This window comes from Benincasa hispida, chromosome 10 (assembly GCF_027475165.1).
Source record: "Benincasa hispida cultivar pf3 chromosome 10, pf3_genome.v1.1, whole genome shotgun sequence".
Lineage (NCBI taxonomy): Eukaryota > Viridiplantae > Streptophyta > Magnoliopsida > Cucurbitales > Cucurbitaceae > Benincasa > Benincasa hispida.
This window is the reverse complement of record NC_143487.1, coordinates 12,603,991-12,626,094: the sequence shown is the minus strand read 5'-3', so window position 1 is coordinate 12,626,094 and position 22,104 is coordinate 12,603,991. Positions and strand designations below refer to the sequence as shown.

Genomic DNA, 22,104 nt, shown 5'->3' with positions numbered 1-22,104 from the left:
TCAATGCACCTTCTGTCAGTTTTCCTGAACATCAGACCTTTACCTGGAGTAGTTTTCAAATATCTCAGAATCCGATCACAACTTCCATATGTTCCTCGTAAGGTGCTTGCATAATCTGACTAACTACACTGATAGCGTAGGATATATGGTCTAGTATGAGATAAGTAAATCAATTTTTCCATTAAACGCCGATATCTCTCTTTATCAACAGGAACTTTGTCAATAGAATCTCCCAGCTTAACATTAAATTCTACAGGGGTATCAACAGGTCTACATCCATTCATACTTGTCTCTTTCATTATTTGGACCAAACATCCCTTTATGTATTTCCGTTGAGAAACAGAAATCCTCTCTCTTGATCTTGCCACCTTCAATCCAAGGAAATACCTTAGACTTTCAAGGTCCTTAATCTCAAATTCATCAGCCATTTTCTTTTTAAGCTTGATAATCTCAGCAACATCATCTCCTGACAAAATAATATCATCTATGTACACAATAAGAATAACAAATTTTCTTGATATTGACATTTTTGTCAACAAGGTATGATCAGAGTGTCCCTGAGTAAAACCTTGGGAGTTAACAAAGGTAGTGAACCTGTCAAACCAAGCTCTTGGAGACTGTTTCAAACCATACAAAGACTTCATGAGTTTACAAACCTCATGGTCAAATTGAGCTTCAAAACCAAGAGGAGGACTCATATACACCTCTTCCTCTAATTCACCATTTAGAAAAGCGCTTTTCACATCAAGTTAGTGGAGAGGTCAGTCTTTGTTAACTACCACTGAAAGAAGGACTCGAACTGTATTTAGCTTCGCTATAGGAGAAAAAGTTTATGAGTAGTCTATTCCATAGGTTTGAGTAAACCTTTTAGCGATGAATCCAACCTTGTACCTGTCAAGAGTTCCATCAGACTTATACTTTATAGTGAACACCCACTTGTACCCAACTATTTTATGTCCTTTAGAAAGAGTCACACGATCCCACGTATTATTCTTTTCAAGAGCTCTCATCTCTTCCATGACCACAGCCTTCCAATCAGGAACTTCCATGGCCATATGTATATTGTTTGGTATTGTTACTGTATCCAGGTTAGTAATAAAAGCCCTGAACTCAAAAGACAAATTACAGTAAGATAGAAAGTTATGCATAAGATACTTAGTGCATTACCTGGTGCCCTTTCTCAAAGCAATGGGTATATCAAAAGAGGCATCATAACTCCCTATTTTGCCTGACCCCTCATCAGTAAGAGGACGATGGTCACACTTAGTTACCTGCGACAAAGTCTCATCCTCCTATATTTCTCCTAATGGCTTATCACTCCCTGCAACTTTGTTATTCTCTGGAACTATTATATCAATTTTGTCACTCTCAACCACATCACACATATCACCCTCAACAAAAACATTATCAGAAATAGAAGTACCTTGAACTGGTGTTGGTTCTGATTCATGGACCATAGCCGGTGGAGCAACATGTGACATTATTTCCTTTCTGAGATTCTTCCTCTAGTATGTTATGCATGGAACTTGTTTAGTAGGAAGGACAGTATCACTTGTACCTAAGATAGGCCCAGGAAGAAAGTCTGTAGGAATTGAAGATGTGGACCAATTAGTCTCTTCACTAGTATTTATAAGGTGGAATTGAAGAACACGGGAAGACATCCGATTGATAAGGTGGGCTGCAGTCACAACAACATCTCCCCATAAGTAAGAGGAAAGAGAAGTAGATAGGATGAAGGAGCGTGCAACCTCGATAAGGTGACAAATTTTCCATTCAGCCACTATATTCTGTTGAGGGGTATAAGCATAGAAGCTTTGATGGACAACGCTTTTAGAAGCCAAAAACTCATAAAAGGTGTTATTAAAGAACTAACGGCCATTATCACTACGAAGGATGACAGTTTTGGTGTTAAACTAAGTCTCCACTATAGTCTAAAATTGTTGGAATATCGATGGTACCTCTGATTTATCAGTGAGAAGAAACACCCATGTAAGATGAGTGTGATCATCAATAAATGTCACAAACCAACGTTTTTCAGAAGAGGTAGTGATGTTTGAGGGACTCCAAACATCACTATGTGTTAGGTTTTATGTCCTAAAACTCGCATTTTGTAAAATGATAAACATTTTCTATAGTCAATAAACTTACTATTGATTTTATAAATTGTATACATGAAAGTCTAAATCCAATAAACTAAGACCCATGATTATTACATGATTACTTGAACTTCATGTAGAGACATAAAAGTGGATCAGGTTCGAGTAAATAGTCAAAAGAATTTATAGTATATGAATAAGGTTGGGTGCCTTATTCTGGTAACACTATGGGATGCGGCCTACTCTGTAGTTGTTATAAAGAGTTGTAAAGTGCTACAAACGAAGTGATCCTAATTCGTACATGTTATGACATGAGGAGTGGGGGCGTCCTATGCAATGAGTTTGCATAAGATCGGACCAAGAAATAAGTCACTCTTACTTTATAGTGTTATTTACTGTATAAGACTAACTATTTCACTTAGATGACCTCAGTAACTTCATTTTAATCCTGAGCTAACTATAAACTCCTGTTTATTCGGTATTATCCTTAGATTTGTATATGTGAGAGTTGACTCAACAGCGTTGGCTCGATATGCCTCCCATTTCAAGGGTAAGACCGAATAGATAGCTGGGGACATTGGGTGCAAGATAGAGTTCACACCTACTCGATTTAGGGATGAGAGAAAGGTTGTTCTCTCAAATACTGAATCCAGGCCCCACCCTTTCACTGGGCTGAGAGAGTTTTGGTTTAGTGACTGGTTCACAAACCAGTTGTTCATTAGAGGATCAGTAGGAACTTGAGGAACAAAAAGTAATCTCGAGGGTAAAACAGATATTTGACCCAGTCGTTATTACGAACAACCTGTGAAGGGTCAACTTACTAACTATGGTTAAATCATGTGGACATAATATATCCATAGTGAGGGGAGTGCAACTATGAGCTTTAGTGGAGTGACCCATTAGTTAACGAATGAAGGTTAATTTGGTGTAATAAGTTTAGCTAATTAATCTCGGATCGTTGGAGCCCATGATCTGTAGGTCCGCGAGGTCCCTACTAGTTCGTAAATGGATTAGCTTTAGAATAACGTGATAAGTTAATTTGAAACGTTCAAATTAGAATTAAGGAAATTAGTAATTATATGAGATATAATTATATATTTAATTTTAAGAATTAAACGGAATAGGAGAATTAATATTTAAATATGATTTAAATATATGAAGGTGGATTAGTATAAAAATTAATTTAATATTTGATATTAAATTAATTAGAATGATTTAAATTGTTTAAATAATTATTTATTAATTTTATTAGAAAATTAATTTATGAAATTAATTTTGTAAAATTAATAATTTTTCCAATTTTATAAATGAAATTAATTTTTGAAATCAATTTGGAAAAGTTGGAAAAGATGGAAAAAAAATATAAATGGAATTTTGGTTTATTCCATTATCACTTTATCTCTTTAGGCTTCAATTACTCCAAGCATGAGCTGCATCTCATGCAGCCATCTTCATTGCATGATAGTCTGCAATATATTGAGAAGATTGGAGTGAATTTGGAGCATGCAATCGATAGAATTTTTGTTGAAAAATTCGTGGTGAAGAAGGTGTTATTCAATTGGATTGCTGCTGTGAGCTCTTCTCAAAATTCTCTTCATTCAAGCCTATTTTGAGTCTCACAACTCAATCTAGAGCACTAAAAGAATAGCGGAAAAGATCTTGAGGTGGTCTACAATAAGATTTGAAGAAGTTTGCAGCTGAAAATCGAGCTTTGAAGAAGTTCTACAAAGGAATGTCTTGAAACCCACTTGTTTTTGCAAGAGCATGCTTTATATTATGCCAAAATTAATAAATTAGAGTGCTTAATGTTCTTTGTTGCTTCTGCTGCTGCTGATACAATCCTACAATTGGTATCAGAGCATCATATAAGCATTCAATTCAGTTTAATTTTTGTGTGGTGGGTGTTTATTTCATGAGTTATATGAAAACTGCACTGATATGGTTTTTTGAGTTTTGGCATTTAATTTCTCTTCGATTTCTCGATTAAATTTGTAATTGACTCTTGTTTGATGAGCTTATATGTGTTCTCAAGAGTCTGTAATTTATTGTGAGTCATTAGAGTTGAAAAGAAACAAGTGAAGAAGGCCGAGTTGCAGATTCCAGTTTTTCTAACATCTGCTCAAATATCGTCGTTAAGGTTCAGTGCTAAAAGATCGTTTAGCTTCGGGCGCTAGACGATGTGAAGAAAAGCTAGACGATCGTGTAGCTACGGGCGTTGAGCGTTGAAGTATTACGTGCTAGACGATCGTATACCTATGGGAGCTAAAGGATGCGTTGAAGTGCTATGCGATAGCACTACACGATCATGTAGCTTTGCGTGAGAGCTAAATGATGCGTTGAAGTGCTATGCGATGACACTACACGATCGTGTAGCTTTGTGCGGCAGCTAAGCGATGCGTTGAGATGCTATGCGGTACCTTTGTCCCTACGCTAAACGATCAAGTATGGCGCTTAGTGATCATGTAGTATTTGTCCGCGCTAGACGATGGTGCTGCACGATAGTGTTTGACACTAACGATCGTGTAGCATTGTTCGGGGGCTATACAATGGTGCTACATGATCGCCCAAGACGATGGTCGTCAATGCTAAACAATGAGCCTTAGCAAGATATTATGTATGAAGCGAGAGCAGCCGGTTCGACCGGTTCTCTTGAGGTCCGGTCTGGTTCAACCTCAAAATTTTTTTGGTTGGTCTGGTTCAAGCAGTTTGGGTTTGGTTTGGAGCGGTTCAAGCGGTTAAGAAGTGGTTTTGAAGCTATTTTGTAATAATTAGGCCTTTGTTTGCTTGTTTATGCCAAAACTAAAATCATATCAGTATGTGTCTAATTATTTATGCATTTGATGTATGTTATAATTAAATAAATCTTGTATGTGCATACAGTATACCATGTAGATTTAAAATCCCACCGTAAGAAGCATGTTACATACATTGAAAGTATGTTATAAAATGTTATAATATATAGTATGCATGTTAGGGTTTCTTTTATTTAATATAATTGTTATATTAAATATTGAATACCTTTGATGTATGTTGTGGATGTTTAGTATGTCTAAAATTTTGTAAGTTGTTATAAAATTGGGTTAGACGTTTAAAATCCATAACAAAGAACCACGGCATGCTCATGTAGGTTAACCACTTGTTTTAATAGTTAAAACTTGTAAAACTCGAGTTACAAACTCAACCGGTATATAATCATGTCTAAGGTTGGGGGTACTTAAGTTGACAGTCTATGGAACACCTCCTACCTGGGGATTATGGGCGAATTATTGAGCATTGTTAATCGGTTTTATAAGTATACGTGAGCGATGTGAGGTAATAAAATGGTTTATCACCTAGACATCGTAAGTTAAAATCCAATTATAAGTGTTGTACTTGGATAAGCCACATAGATTTAGGGTAGTTTGTTTAGCCGAAATGAACCTAAGTATAAATTTACCCAATTAATAGAACACTTCAGTAGGAGTTTAATAACTTCTATATGATAAAGTTATTAGAACACTTCAGTTAGAGATTAATAACATATACGATACGTTATTTTTAGTTCTCACGTCCTTAAGAGTACACAATCGAGATTTAAGCGGTACTTCGTGTCACCCTGGGAGTGACCTCCATACGGAAAGTATTTTTTTAACATAAATCTAGATTTTGGTGAATAAGGGGAAGTTGTTCAAACGTAAATCAATTATTTGATATATAGATTTCAACTGTCACGTCTCCACATAGTTTACGCCGTGAGATTCATATGACGTTTCGTGTCACCCTGGGAGTAATCTCTATACGGAAAGTGTTTGTATGAGTCAATAACAAGGTAAATAGAGGAAGTTGTTTATAGTAAGTGGGTGAAAGATATGTGTCAATATATCATGTGGTCTCTTCCGTTAGTTTGGACAGTGAGATTCCTATGTTGCGCCTACTGGTTTGCTTTAAGTGACCCTTGCTAGTCATTTAATGACGACTATCCCCTCGGAGGGTTGTAACATAGGATTCGGAATAACTCAAACTCCAGAAATGGATAGGATTTCTTAGGTTCATTCCTAACCTTGACTCTCCATTTCGGTAGCATAGTTAGGCCAACCTTTGACGTCTGAAAACAGAGGGTTACACTTACAGAATTATTAAGAGTGTTAGTAATTTCTGACCGAAAACGGTAACTAAACGACTATAGGAATAAGGGTTATTCCGGAGAAAGTGTTTGGTCAAAATTGTTTGCTTTAGTGATCTGACTGACCCTCGGTAGCACGTATTCTAACTCACTATAGTATCGTTACAAATAAATAATGGTTATGGGTACATTATTTACTAATTTTGCTAAAACTTGATTTTGGATTTAGTTACAATTTGCTAATTAGAATTTGTTTAAATTTTATCAGCATATCGAATTCTTCTAGAATACTCACTTCCGAATTAAATAACAGTAAAATCAAATCAACAAACAAATTACTAGCAGTTGATAACACCAAAAGAATTTTAATAGAGGATTGTCCTTTATCTCCGAACTCATCTAAAATTTTGAATAATATAGATGAGAATGCAAAATTCAAACAACAAGATAAATATGATTTACTTGTTATCGAAGCGTGTTTAGTGGAAAATGATAAAATCTTGATAATCGATTCAGGTGCCGCTAATCATGTTTATACTATTTCACAGGAAACAAGTTCTTGGAGATAGTTGGCAAAAGGTGAAACAATCTTTAAGGTAGGGACTTGGGAGGTTGTTTCAGCTAAAACAGTGGGAGATATGAAGTTATTTATAGAAGATAAGTACATTTATTTGAAAAGTGTGTATTACATTCCTTCTATGAAAAGGAATCTAATATCTATCTTTTGTTTGCTCGAACAAAATTATAAAGTTTATTTAGAAAATGATGAAATGTTCATCAATACAAGAAGTAAACAAATTTTTTCTGCAAAATTAGAAAAAAAAAACTTGTGTATGTTAAAATCGATTGAGGTTAAAGCCATATTAAACATAGAGATGTTTACAACTGCTAAGACTCATAAGAAAAGGAAAATTTCTCCAAATTCCTATCTTTGATACTTGAGACTGGGTCACATAAATCTCAACAGGATTGAGAGACTAGTTAAGAACGGTCATCTAAATAAGTTATAAGACAGTTCATTACCATCTTGTGAATTCTGTCTTGAGGGTAAAATGACAAAAAATCTTTTTCTGGAAAAGGTCTTAGAGCCAAAAGACCCTTAGCACTGATACACTCAGACCTTTGTGACCTGAATATTTCATCAGCTTTATAGATGATTATTCCAGGTATGGGCATATTTACCTAATGCACTAAAAGTCTGAAACTTTTGAAAAGTTCAAAGAGTATAAGGTTGAGGTTGAAAACCAATTAGGTAGAAAGATTAAAACGCTTCGATCAGATCGAGGTGGTGAGTATATGGACTTAGAATTCCAAAACTATTTGATAGCACCTGGTATCCAGTGTCAACTCACAGCCCCTGACACACCTCAGCAAAACGGTGTGGCAGAAAGAAGAAACAGAACCTTGTTGGACATGGTTTGTTCCATGATGAGTTAGGCTCAGTTACCAAACTCTTTCTGGGGACATGCACTTGAAATTGCAGTGTATATTTTGAACTTAATTCCCTAAAAAAATGTTTCTGAAACGCCTTACGAGCTTTGGAGAGGACGTAAAGAAAATTTACGTCACTTCAGAATTTGGGGTTGCCCAACACATGTGTTGGTGCAAAATCCTAAAAAGTTGGAACGCCATTCAAAAGTATGCCTATTTGTAGGCTATCCAAAAGAAACGAAAGATGGTTTTTTTACGACGCTCAGGAAGACAATGTATTTGTATCGACAAATGCAACCTTCCTAGAGGAAGACCATATGAAGAATCATCAACCTCGCAATAAACTAGTAATAAAAGAAATGTCCAGAAAAACGACAAATGTATCAACAAGAGTTGTTGATAGAACAGGTCCATCAACAAAAGTTGTTAATGAAACTGGTACTTCACATCCTTCTCAAGAGTTGAGAATGCCTCGTCGTAGTGGGAGGGTTGTGCAACAGCCTAACCGGTACATGGGTTTGACTGAAACTCAAGTCATCATACCAGATGATGGTTTAGAGGATCCATTGTCTTTTAACCAAGCAATGAGTGATGTGGATAAAGACCAATGGATTAAAACCATGGACCTTGAAATGGAATCTATATATTTCAATTCTGTCTGGGATCTTGTAGATCAACTTGAAGGGGTACCATCTCATTAGGAAGATTGTACATAGAGGAGACATGATTGTTACCTAGATTGCTTCACAAGACAAATTAGTCGATCATTTACAAAGGTCTTCTCGGTTAAAGTGTTCGAGGGTCACCTAGTAGGACTAGGTCTATGAGTTTTTCATCACTTGGGCAAGTGGGAGAATTTATGGGTATTGAAATGCCCTAGTTTATTGTATTTGTACGTTTTGTTCTCTCCGTGTAAACTCAACATTGTATATATTTGTATATATTGATCCACTGGAGTTTTAGTCCAAGTGGGAGTATGGTTGGTTTTTATGTCCTAAAACTCGCAGTTTGTAAAATGATAAACATTTTCTATAATCAATAAACTTATTACTTATTTTATTAATTGTATACATAAAAGTCTAAATCCAATAAACTAAGACCCATGACTATTACCTGAGTACTTGAACTTTATGTGGAGACATAAAAGTGGATCAGGTTCGAGTATATAGTCAAAATGATCTATAGTATATGAATAAGATTGAGTGTCTTATTTTGGTAACACTATGGGATGCGGCCTACTCTGTAGTTGTTACAAAGAGTTGTAAAGTGCTACAAACGAAGTGATCCTAATTCGTACATGTTATGACATAAGGAGTGGGGACGTCCTATGCAATGAGTTTGCATAAGATCAGACCAAGAAATAAGTCACCCTTACTTTATAACGTTGTTTACTGTATAAGACTGACTATTTCACTTAGATGGCCTGGGTAACTTGATCTTAATCCCGAGCTAACTGAACTGGGATTATCCTTAGATTTACATAGGTGGGGGTTGATTCAACAGTACCGACTCAATATGCCTCCCATTTCAGGGGTAAGATCGAATAGATAGCTGGGGACATAGGGTGCAAGACGGAGTTAACGCCTATCCGATTTAGGGATAAGAGAAGGGTTGTTCTCTCAAGTACTAAATCTAGGTCTTGAACATGGGGCTCCACCCTCTCACTGGGCTGAGAGAGTTTTGGTTTAGTGACTAGATCACAAACTAGTTATTTATTAGAGGATCAGTAGGAACTTGAGGAACAAGAAGTAATCTCGGGGTAAAACAGATATTTGACCCAGTCGTTATTACGAACAACCTATAAAGGGTTGACTTACTAATTATGGTTAAATCATGTGAACATAATATATCCACAGTGAGGGGAGTGCAACTATGTGCTTTAGTGGAGTGACCAATAGTTAACGAATTGAGGTTAATTTGGTGTAATGAGTTTAGTCAATTAATCTCGGATCGTTGGAGCCCATGATCTGTAGGTCCGCGAGGTCCCCTTACTAGCTCGTAAATTGATTAGCTTTAGAATAGCGTGATAAGTTAATTTGAAACGTTCAAATTAGAATTAAGGGAATTTGTAATTATATGAGATATAATTACATGTTTAATTTTAAGAATTAAACGGAATAGAAAAATTAATATTTAAATATGATTTAAATATATGAAGGTGGATTAGTGTAAAAATTAATTTAATATTTGATATTAAATTAATTAGAATTATTTAAATTATTTAAATAATTATTTATTAATTTTATTAGAAAAATTAATTTTGTAAAATTAATACTTTTTTCAATTTTATAAATGTAATTGATTTTTGAAATCAATTTGGAAAAATTGAAAAAGATGGAAAAACATATAAATGGAATTTTGTTTTATTCCATTATCACCTTTGAAGTTGCTCACACAAAATCCATCTCTTTAGGCTTCAATTACTCCAAGCATGAGCTGCATCTCATGCAGTCATCTTCATTGCATGATAGTCTACAATATATTTAGAAGATTGAAGTGAATTTGGAGCATGCAATTGATAGATTTTTTGCTGAAAAATTCGTGGTGAAGAAGGTGTTATTCCCTTCACTCAAGCTTGTTTGGAGTTCCATGACTCAATCTAGAGCACCAAGAGAATAGTGGAAAAAATCTTGAGATGGTCTACAACAAGATTTAGAGAAGTTTGCCGCTGGAAATTGAGCTTTGAAGAAGTTCTACAAAGGTATGTCTTGAAACCCACTTGTTTTTACAAGAGCACGCTTTATATTCTGCTAAAATTAATGAATTATAGTGCTTAATGATCTTTGTTTCTTCCGCTGTTGCTGATACAATCCTACACTATGGATAAGAGTAAATGGTTGGGAAGGTTTGTAGGGTTGTGATGGAAAGGTGACCAGATGTTCTTTTGCATAAATACACACATCACAAGACAAAGAAGAGATATCAACATTACGATAAATGATGAAATAAAACTTCATATATTGCAAATTTTGGTGACCAAGACAAAAGTGCCATAAGATATAATCTTTTTCAGAAGTTGAAAAATAAGAAGATAACAAATTAGTCCTATAACAATTCTTAGAGGAAGCATCATCATTAAGGAAATAGAGTCCCCTATCATGTCCGACAGTGCCAATCGTCATCCCCGAGCTCAAGTCCTAAAAGAAAATAGTATCAGATGTGAAAACAACTTGACAGTCCAAATCTCTAGTTATCTTATTGATAGATAGTAAATTGTTTTATATTTTTGGGACATGCAACACATTCTATAAAGTTAAACCCTTAAAAGGAGAGAGATGACCCTTTCCTGCAATAGGAGAAAATGACCCATCTGCAATACGAATTTTCTCACTACTAGTGCTTGGAAAATATGAGAGAAATTGATCAGATAAACCAGTTAAATGATCTGTAGCCCCTGAGTCTAGTATCCATGGTTTCTTACTGTTAATACTAAGGAGACTGAAGGACTGAGAAGTACTTGATTGGGCAATAACACCGACCCCAACAGTACCAAGGTCATTCGGTTATTCACCTGAGATTGAGACTATGAAACACCATTCATAGAATCACTCAAAAGTGCTTAGCTAGGGTTTGACTTATCGTTTGGAGGACATCGTCTGCCATTCGGAGGTTCGCCATGTAACTTCCAACACTGATCCTTAGTATGCCAAGTTTTTTTACAATGTTCACACACTGGAGGTGGTTTACCATTCTGCTTGTCACAATCAAACCTAGATGATTTTACACTAAATGCAGCAGAATCAGTGGTAGAGACAATAGGATTATTCATAGCACTCGATCTATCTTCCTCTAAATGAACCTCACAGCAGACTTCCATGAGAGAAGATATCGGTCTCTGTCTTAGTATTCGACTGCGCACTGTATCAAATTTGGAATTCAGACAAGCAAGAAAGTCATAAACATGTTCAATTTTCTCAATTTTTGAATATTGAACTCCACTACACGGGCAATCCAAGAAAATTTCACGACATAGATCCATCTCCTTCCAAATTAGAGACAACTTATTGAAATAGGAAGTAACAGCTCATTGTTCCATGTTTGCACTCATGAACCTGTTTACGCAAAGTGTACAATCATGATGGGTTCTGCCTCTTAGAGTACAATTTCTGTACTACGTCCCAAATATCCCAAGCAACTACAACATACAAGAAGGGTTTTCCTATATGTGGTTCCATACTATTAATCAACAAAGAGCGAAGTAAGGAGTCTTCTCCTTTCTAAATGTGCACTTGAGGATCTACGGGTCTAAGTCTTGATATCTCACCAGTTAGATACCCAAACTTGTGACGCCCCTCGAAGGCCATCATGATGAACTGAGACCAAGAGAAATAATTTTGGTCATTCAACTTCTCCCCTGTAATGAAACTTGTAGAGTTTCCCATAAATTCAGACAATAAATTTATTGTAGGTAACATAGGGAAGGCGGTTACCAGATTCTCTGAATACATCGGTAGACCGGAAGATAAATATGAATTTACAAGGTTCGATTGAAGGTTTGTGGTAGTCCCAAGGGCTGCCCCACGAGTAGCAATCTATTGTTGAAGGTTAGCTAATTGTTGCTAGACCACCATTGGAGACAGACCCATTGAACTTGAAGCACCATGGTTGGCTGACATATTTTGAGAAAGGCTCGAAGGTTAAAGAAGTTCTTCAAGTTACAACAGTCCTTGTTGGAGAAGAAACCAATGGTCTCTATCTAATAAAAGATGTTCAGATGTCTGCTTCAACCTTTAGAGCTACAAGCAGTAAATTAACTGAAGGAGACTTGTGGCAGAAATATCTCTCTAACATCAGTAGTAAAGGACTTAAAGCCTTGTCGAAAAGTGTTTGTGTGAATTGATCATGGTGAATAAGGGGAAGCGGTTCAATGGAAAACCAGATATACGATATATTGATTTCAATTCTAATGTCCCTAGATAATTTTCACCATGAGATCTATGCAGCACTTCGTGTCACCCTGGGAGTGATCTCCATTCAGAAAGTGTTCGTCACAGATGAAGACCAAAGTGAATGGGGAAAGTAGTTCATAGTAAGTGGGTGAAGGATACGTATCAACATATCCTTCGGTCTCTTCTGTTGGTTTGAACTGTGAGATTCCTATATTGCGTCTGCTTATCGTCTTTAAGTCGGCCTCGCTAGTCATTTAATGACGGTTATCCCCTCAAAGGGTTTTAACATAGGATTCAGAACAACTCAAACTCTAGAAATGGATAGGATTTCTAAAGTCGGTTTCAACTTTGACTTTCCAACTTCGGGAGCATCGTTGGGATCTGACTTCTGAAGTCTAAAAACAGAGGATTACACTTACAAAATTACTAAAGAGTTAGTACTTTCTGACAAAAAACGATAGCTAAAATGACTATCGAAATATGAATTATTCTGGAGATAGTGTTTAGTCAAGAATGTCTTGCTATAGTATCGTTGCAAAAATAATCTTGGGTATATTATTACTTTGCTAAAACTCAATTGGGTTTAAAAGCAATTTACTTATAATTTGTTTATATCTTTCAGAATGACAAGTGTACTAGTACAATTGTTGGCGTCTGATAAACTGATTGAGAATAATTATGCAACTTGGAAATCAAACTTGAATACAATACTAGTGATAGACGATCTACGGTTCATTTTAACAGAGGATTGTCCTCCTATTCCTGGCTCTAATGCAAATCAAACTATTCGGGATGCGTTTGATAGATAGATCAAACAAATGACTAAGCCCATGCCTATATCCCTGCCAGCATATTTGATGTCTTGGCGAAGAAACATGAGACTATATGTACTGCCAAAGAGATTATGGAATCTCTACGAGGGATGTTCGGACAACCGTCCTTGTCCTTAAGGCATGATGCTATTAAGTACGTTTACAACTGTCGTATGAAAGAGGGGGTCTCTGTCAGAGAACATGCCTTGGATATGATGGTCCATTTCAATGTGGCAGAAGTATATGGGGTTGTCGTTGACGAGAGAAGTCAAGTTGGTTTTATTCTAGAATCTCTTTCGAAGAGTTTTCTGCAGTTCTACACGAACGCACTTATGAATAAAATATAATACAACTTGACTACTATTCTGAATGAGCTATAGGCTTACATGAAAATGATGAGAGCTAAAGGTCTGGAACCGAAAGTACACGTTACTACCGCTGAGAAGAGAGGAACGTCCTCCAAAAAGCCTGATGTTGCTTCCTCTTCACAGAGTAAGAGTATTCCTGTTAAGAAGAGCAAAGGGAAAGAGAAGAAAAAAACTGCTAGAAAAAAAGGCAAGACTAACGCTGCAGACAAAGGAAAGTGTTTCCACTGCAACGAGGAAGAACACTGGAAAAGAAACTAAACTCAGTACCTTGCTAAGAAGAGAGCAGAGAAAGCAAAACAGGCAAACTAGTTCTTGAAGATTGCTTGTTGTCCTCAACATGACCAGTGGGAGATGTTGCTGCCTGAAGATAATCTTATCAATTTTTGTTATTATCTTATTGTAAAGAACAAATTGTATTTTTGTAAATGAAATAGTGAAATTTATGTTTATTCTATTGCATAGCAACTTCTGTTAAGAACCAACCTAGTTAAAAACCATTTGCAATATTCAAATATTTAAAACGGCTAGAAATCAATTAAGGCAAGTAGTTATTTAACCTAAGTGATAAGTTTAGAACACTTGAAAAGTTCAGAGTGTACAAAACTTGTTAGGTAAAACCGAAATACTTCGGTTGGATCAAAGTATAGAAAGTTTATGATTTCTAGGTCTATTTGATAGAACATGAAATCCAGTGACAAACTTTCTAGTTGCCTTAGATTGTTTTCCCAACATCATTCCAATTATTGTTATATTGTTCAAGATCACCTTGTAGTATTTGTTTTTATAAAAGCTTGCATTGAATTAACACTGTAAACAAGAGTTGTTTAGACAGGTCAGATGCGCCTTACTCAAAGAGTTGAGAGTACCTCAGTGTAGTGGGAGGAATGTAGGACTTTTTAGTCATTATAGAGAAACAAGTGTTGTGAGAATAAGATGCATTCCCCATATAGTTTAATAAGAAGTCTATTGTACACTAACATGTTTATATCGATTCTCTCGGCTAAAGAGTTTGAGAATCACCTAATAAGACTAGGAATACCAGGTGAATAACCTAGGGCAAGTGGGAGAAAAATCGGGTATGAGATACCGTATGGTAAACCATGTATATGTGATGCCCTAGTTTATTGTATTTCTCTGTAAAACTCAGATACTTAGTTTTATATATTCAAATATATAAGTTACCACTGAAGTTTTAGTCCAAGTAGGAGTTTATTTGGTGTTATATCCTAAAACTCGTGGTTTGTAAACAATAAAACTTATTCTGAAAATTCAATAAGTTATTGAATATATGAATTGCTTATTTCGTTTTAGAAATCCAATAAACTAAAAGATCCGTGATTATTACATGAGTACATGAACTTTATGTGGACACATAAAAGTAGATCAGGTTCAAGTAAATTATCAAAATGATCTATAGTATATGAATGAGGCTAGGTGCCTTATTTTGATAACACTATTGGATGTGGCCCACTCTGTAGTTGTTAAAAAGAGTTGTAAAGTGCTACAGAAGATGTGATCCTAATCCGTACATGTTATGACATGAGGAGTGAGGGATTCCTGTGCAATGGGTTTGTACAAGATCGGACCACGAAATTAGTCACTTTTACTTTATAACATTGTTTACCGTTTAAGATTGACTATTTCAAAGCGACGACCTAGGTAACTTAACCTTAATCCTGAGCTAACTATAAACTCCTATTTATTCGAGATTATCCTTAGATTTGCATAGGTCAGGGTCGACTCAACAGCGCCGGCTCAATAAACCTCCATTTCAGGGGTAAGACCGGGTAGATGGTTGGGGACATAGGGTGCAAGAAGAAATTCACTCCTACCCGTTTTCAAGGATAGTAGAGAGGTTGCCTTGAGTGCTGAATCTGGGTCTTGAACAAGGTGTCCCACCCTCTCATTGGCCCAAGAGGGACTCGGTTTATTGATCAGATCACAAACTGAACGTGAGGTAATCTCGAGGGTAAAACAGATATTTGACCCAGCCGTTATTACGAACAATCTGTGAAGGGTTAACTTACTAATCATGGTTATATCGAGTGGACATAATATATCTACCTTGAGGGGAGTGCAACTGTGAGCTTTAGTGGAGTGACCCATTAGTTAACGAATTGAGGTTAATTTGGTGTAAAAAGTCTAGCCAATTAATCTCGGATCGTTGGAGCCCATGATCTGTAGGTCCACGAGGTCCCCCTACTAGCTTGTAATGGATTAGCTTTAGAGTAGCGTGAAAGGTTAATTCGAAACGTTCAAATTAGAATTAAGTGAATTAGTAATTATATAAGAACATGTTTAATTTTAGAATTAAACTAAATTGGATAATTTAATTAATATTTAAATATGATTTAAATATTAAATTCATGAATAGGAATTCATGATGGTGAAATTTGTGTAAAATTATTTAAAATTTAATATTAAATTAATTAGAATTAATTAAATTGTTTAATTATTTATTTATTATTAATTTTATTAAAAATTAATTTTATAAAACTAATAATGTTTTCAAATTTTTTAAATCAAATTGATTTTGGAAATCATTTTGAAATTAGAAATATTGGAAACAAATGAAAAAGTTGGAAAACTCCATTATCTTCAACTAAGGAGCTCACTCAAAATCCAGTTGATTCTTGCTTCAATTTTCCAAGCATGAGTTGCACCTCATGCAACCTCCTTCATTGCATGATTGTCCTACAATAAATAGAGAAGATTGAAGTGGAAACCGATAACGCAAACTAATGCAATTCTTCAGTCTTTGCTGAAAAACTTGAGAGGTTGAAGAAGTTCTTCAAGTTACAACAGTGTGCCACTTCTCCAAATTCCCTTCATTCAAGCATAATTTGAGTTCCACAACTCAATCTAAAGCTTCAAGAGAATAGTAGGAAAGATCTTAAGGTGGTTCACAATAAGATTTGAAGAATATTTGCAACTAAATTCGAGATTCAAAAAATTCTACAAAAATATGAGTTGAAACCCTCTTATTATTGGATGAACATGCTTTATTTATAGCCAAAATTAATCAATTAGAATGCTTATTGATCCTTGTTGTTTCCGCTGCATGCTGAAATACTTCTATAGGAAGTGTTGAGGGTTTGGGCCGATCATTTGTGTTGGGCATAGGTTGAGAAGATGTTGGGCTAGAATGTGCTATTGATAATGGACTGGACCATTCGGTGGACTGAAGGCCCCATGGAGCACTCGGAATATAGCCTGTGGTACCTGGACTGAAGGAGTTCAACGATTCACCTGACAACCCAAAATCTGTTTCATAAGGAAATGAATTTTCATCAAACTCAACATGTCTTGAAATGTAAATTTTACCTAACGAGTTGAGGCATTTATGTCCTTTATGGACTGACTAGGGCCCAAGTAAATACACTTTTCTGATTTGTATTGAAACTTTTGAGAGTTGTACGGTTTGAGGCATGGGTAGCAGGCACAACCAAAAGTTATAAGATCAGCTGTCTTTGTATTAATTTTCCATGGGAGACTGTCCCCTTAACACCGTAGATGGAAGCCCATTAATGATTAACGTGGTTGTCATGAAGGCCTCTCACTAGAACTTTAAGGGCATTGAAGCTTGGGCTAGTAAAGTTAGTCCAATTTCAACTATGTGTTGATGCTTCCTTTCAGCTCTTCCATTATGAGATGATGTATAAGGACAAGAGAATCTAGATTTAATCCCCTGGTTAACACATATTTGATGTACCTTTTAGTATTCACCTCCATTGTCAGATTGAAAGGTTTTAATATATTTTCTAAATTGACTTTTCACCATTTTTAAAAAGTAATTAAAGGTAACCACTGCATCACTTTTTAACTTTAAGGGATATATCCAGAAAAACCTACTAAAATCATCAATGAAATGTACATAGTATTTGTAACCGTCAGTAGACATGACAGGGGCAGGATCCCACAAATCTGAATGAACTAAATCAAATGGAGTAAGGACATGAGATGAAAAGTATGAGAAAGGAAGAGCATGAGATTTGTCAAACTTATAAGCTTCACAGAAATTAAAATTTTCATTGGCTTTCACTAGTAGATTATATTTTTTAATGACATCATGTAAAACTTTTAAGGATGGATGTCCAAGTCTACTCTGTAAAACAGTTTTTGACATAACAATATTGACACAACTATTCTGCACAACTGTAGAACAACCCTTTATCTTATCTTCCAACTTCAAGCAAGAATCAACCAAACCTGAAGCACTTCCAGTGGCTCTTGTTGTTCCAACCTTGTAAAGCCCATCTTTAGTTTCTCCCTTCAACACCATTCTGCTCGTATGAATATCCTTGACAAGACAATAACCATCATGCAATTCAATAAACACCTTATTATCTTGAGCCAATTTAGACACACTAATGAGGTTTTTATCAATTTCAGGAACACACAAGACATTTTTCAGATTCAACATCCCATCAACAGTGGCTAAAGAGCATGAACCGATATGAGAAATAGATAAGGCACTACCATTACCAATTGTTACTTTCTCATTACCTTCATATTCAGATGAATGTGTCATGCCAGCAGAGTCTGAGGTCACATGATTTGAAGCCTTGTTATCCATATACCATCCAGGATCAATGACCAATTCAGGTGTGACAATGAATCGATTGTTATTTTGAGCAACCAGAAATGCTTGATTAGACTGTTGTGTTTGAGTGTTGGGTCTATTTTGTTGAACATTCCCTGAAAATGGTTGTCCCCGAGAGATTTTATTTTTGTTCTAATTGGAGGGAAAGCGATAACCAATTATTTTAAAGCAAGTCAAAGCAATATGACCTTGTTTAAAGCACACTTGACAAGTAGGACGATAGTTTCCACGACTGCGTCCTGTTCCTCGATTGTTCCCTCTTGATCCGTTGTTCTGTTGGGGAGGTCTGCTGCTTGTGAAGAACTGTTGTTGTTTGTTTCCACCACTTTGTGGTGAGATTCACTGAGGATGTGCTACCAAATGATGTTGTTTTATGAGTGTTTTGCAGATCAAGACGTTTTTCAAAACTCAACAACTTCGATTGCATATCGGACCACTTAATGTTCACCCTTCTTTGGATTATTGCGACCACTGGATTATACTCCTCATCAAATCCAATAAGGACTTGTGAAATTAAAGGTCGAGTTGGGACAGGACTAACAGCTAACTCCAAGTTATCAACATGATTCTTCATAACACGTAAATAATAGTCATTCATTTTCATAGATCCCTTAATAGTAGATTGAAATACCTGACAAAGATAGTCTTCTTTAGCACATAATTTGATGCCAAAAAGCTCTTGAATCGCATCCCAAAGGCTCTTGGCAGTTTCGTGACCCATTACATGAGTTGAAACTTCAGCTATCATCAAGTTGTAAAGCCATCCTAAAATGAGTTGATATATATCTATCCACGATTCATACAGAGGACTCACGGTGGGAGAAGATGTTGTTTAGGAACTTAAAGCTCCTGCGCCGGTTTGTACAGACGTGGTGCCTAGCCCAATGGCGATGAAAGTTGCGAAGGTTAGAGCTACCGGAGTTATGGGTGAAGTTGCAGCGGCTAGAGATTTGGTGAAATAGGTGGGCAAACATTTTCACCAGTGAGATGCCCCTCAATGCAATAACCCCTCAAAATAGGGAGGGCAAGGTTCTCCCATAGTAAAAAAAATTACTCCTGACCAGCTTGATGTTGGTAAGCTGATTTAAAAGCTGGTTTAATGGTGACCTGCTATAGATGGGACTACTGAAGGACCCAAAGGCATTAGCAGAGGCGTTAGCCATTGAGCTCTGATACCAAGAGAGGAATTAATTTTTCACAGTAAGACAAAAGAGTGCAATAAAGATGATACCAGAATCAAGAAAGGGAGAAAGCCCTTTTTCAGTATTTCATTCAATACAATCACTATAGCTATAAGGGTATATTTATACTAAAAGGGAAAGGGAACCCTAGACGGCACGATGGACAAAATAGGTGGGTCTTACAAACATTATTCACCAATGAAAAGAATATTACCGTGTATGGAGGGTATTTAATTAATTTGTGGAGTTTTATCTTCTAATTGAGATTTTTTGAAAAGAATATTACTGTGTATAAAGGATATTTAATTAATTTGTGGAGCTTTATCTTCTAATCGAGATTTTTCCTTCACAGATTGTTCCCAAGTTTCAATCCACATTAACCTCGGAAAATAATAGAACAAGAGAAGCGTATCATCCTAGTATTTCACATTATCTTCGTGCAACGCAATAGAAAGGAGAGTAGAAAAAGAAATGGAGAGGACAAAGCATTCGATAAAACTCCGGACACAAAAATATGAAGGAACAATTCGTACAAACCAATCGTGACTGCTTGATACGGTGGGAAGAAAAGATTCACTCCGCCAGAAAATTCATAAGAAATAGAAGAATGAATGCACACGAGAAAGAAATTTGAGCTCGGATATGGATAAATGAAATCATAAAGAACGAGAAAGTAAATTTCACCGAGAGGGAATAAAGAGTTACATTTTGGCACATATTGTTGAAATTGAGGGGGAAAAACAGAGGATGAACAGAAACATGTACTAGTTTAGTTTAGCAAGAGATTCAGAACTCACATAATTCATCATCAGAAAATTGCAGGTAACCATTGATCTCAATGGAAATCCGTCAGATTTTTTTACTACAATAGCGGTCTTCTAATCAGAAACGCAACGAAAGAATCAAATCACACAAAGTCAAAAATCAAACCAAACAAATTGATCGACTATTGAATTCAAGATCAAACGCACTAATCATGACAGACAGCCAGAAAAACGCTTAAGTGAAACGATTCAAGCATAAGAGAAAATTACGCAACAGGAAGTATCACCGGCCTAGATCGGAAGGTGAAAATTGGGATTATTCATCTTCCATGTCGATCACGCAATAAAGTATTCGAATCGCAAGAAAGTCAAGGAATCAGCATCCAATGGTCTCGAATTCTGCATCATCAGTTCGATTCCCTTTCTCCAACTCTCTTTTCTTTGATTTTTGAGCACCTCAAAGAATGAGAATAAAAGGCTGTGATCAATATAAAGAGAAGAAGATAGATGAAAACTTGGAATGCCAAAGGAATTTGAAATTTTCTTACCGATCAAACCCTAGAAGATGCGCCTGCTTGTAATACCAAAAGATCATGGAGATGAATATTTTGTTTTTTGGAGAAGAATTGCATGAAAAATGACCTCTGAAATCTGCACTTTAGCGCCCTTTTGGATAGCGTACGCCAAAAGCTTCAAGTATATATACGCCTTGATTCGGGCCCACAGTAACGGATTTTAAAAAGTATTTTTCTTCGAAATACTAATTTATGGATTTAAATTTTGTTTAAAAATGAAAATTAATAAATTTTAGGTTAAAGTATAAGATTTAGATTTTGTGTCGTTTCTCAAATTTTAAAAGCAATGGCCGCACTCTCTTTTAGAAAAAAACTCTGAACTCTTATTATTATTTTTTCTTACGTGGAAAAATCGAATCTCTAACCTCGAGATCGATAATACAAATATTATGTTAATTAAACTACGCTCATGTTGACTCTAACTCTTATTTTTTCTATTAATTATTTTCCTTTTTTTTTGTCTCTGGAGAGTAGAGGAGTCTATAGAATGTGGGAGGGTGATTTTTAACCAATTTTTTACAGCATCGTTTAATGGGGTTTTATTTATTTATTTATTTTTATATTGCAGTGATTAGATCCTTTAGTATTGAGGATCCTTTTAAATTGTACCGGTCGCACTCTGCATTTGATTGAGTTGAAAAGTTGAAAACCTACGATTTATCCAAATGCTTTGCTTCAAATAGTTCTACATTAAGAAGACTCTACTGAAGAATCCTCATTCAATTGTGGCTACTCGGTTTATAGCCGGTGCATGCCTTTTGTGTCTACAAACGACTTATAAATTAATGCTACAAATATTAGTTAATTAGCGAGATTAGCTTCTTGAGACTTTTTTTATATCCTAAAACTCGTGGTTTGTAAACATTAAACATATTCTGAGGTTTGCATAAGTCCGGATATTTTAATTATTCTCAAATATGTTTAATATGTGTATATTATTCTCAAATATACACATATTTTGAGGTTTTAATACATAAAAGTGGATCAAATTTTAGTATATTTCCAAAAAGGTCTATAAGTATATGGATAGGATTTGGTACCTTATCCTAGGGACACTATGAATGCGGCCCACTCAGTATATTGACACAAACAATGTGATCCTAAAATCGTTCATGTGGAGACATACAAGTGGTGACATCTTATGCAAAAGATGTTTGCATAAGTCCGGACCACAAAATAGTTACTTTTTCTTATAACGATCGTTTATTGTTAAAACTGACTATTTCAATTTGATGACCTAAGGTAACTCGATCTTAGTCTTTAGCTAACTATGAATTCTTGTT

The 22,104-nt window shown here is 35.7% G+C and overlaps 1 long non-coding RNA gene across 6 annotated transcripts; it reads right to left on the bottom strand.

Annotated features, from left to right (window-relative positions):
* Positions 1-16,607: 16,607 nt before the first annotated feature.
* Positions 16,608-20,928, bottom strand: LOC150033109 (uncharacterized). 6 transcript variants are annotated; one of them, XR_016523759.1, is made up of 5 exons: positions 18,490-20,927; positions 18,205-18,396; positions 17,908-17,998; positions 17,023-17,386; positions 16,608-16,947 (listed from the first exon to the last, which is right to left on the bottom strand). It is a non-coding gene; the product is annotated as an uncharacterized LOC150033109 (long non-coding RNA). The 6 variants fall into 6 exon arrangements; XR_016523762.1 differs by lacking the exons at positions 16,608-16,947; positions 17,023-17,386 and having other exon boundaries at positions 17,708-17,998; positions 18,490-20,702; positions 20,795-20,928; XR_016523761.1 differs by lacking the exons at positions 16,608-16,947; positions 17,023-17,386 and having other exon boundaries at positions 17,708-17,998; positions 18,490-18,654; positions 18,933-20,926.
* Between the last annotated feature and the right edge of the window lie 1,176 nt (positions 20,929-22,104).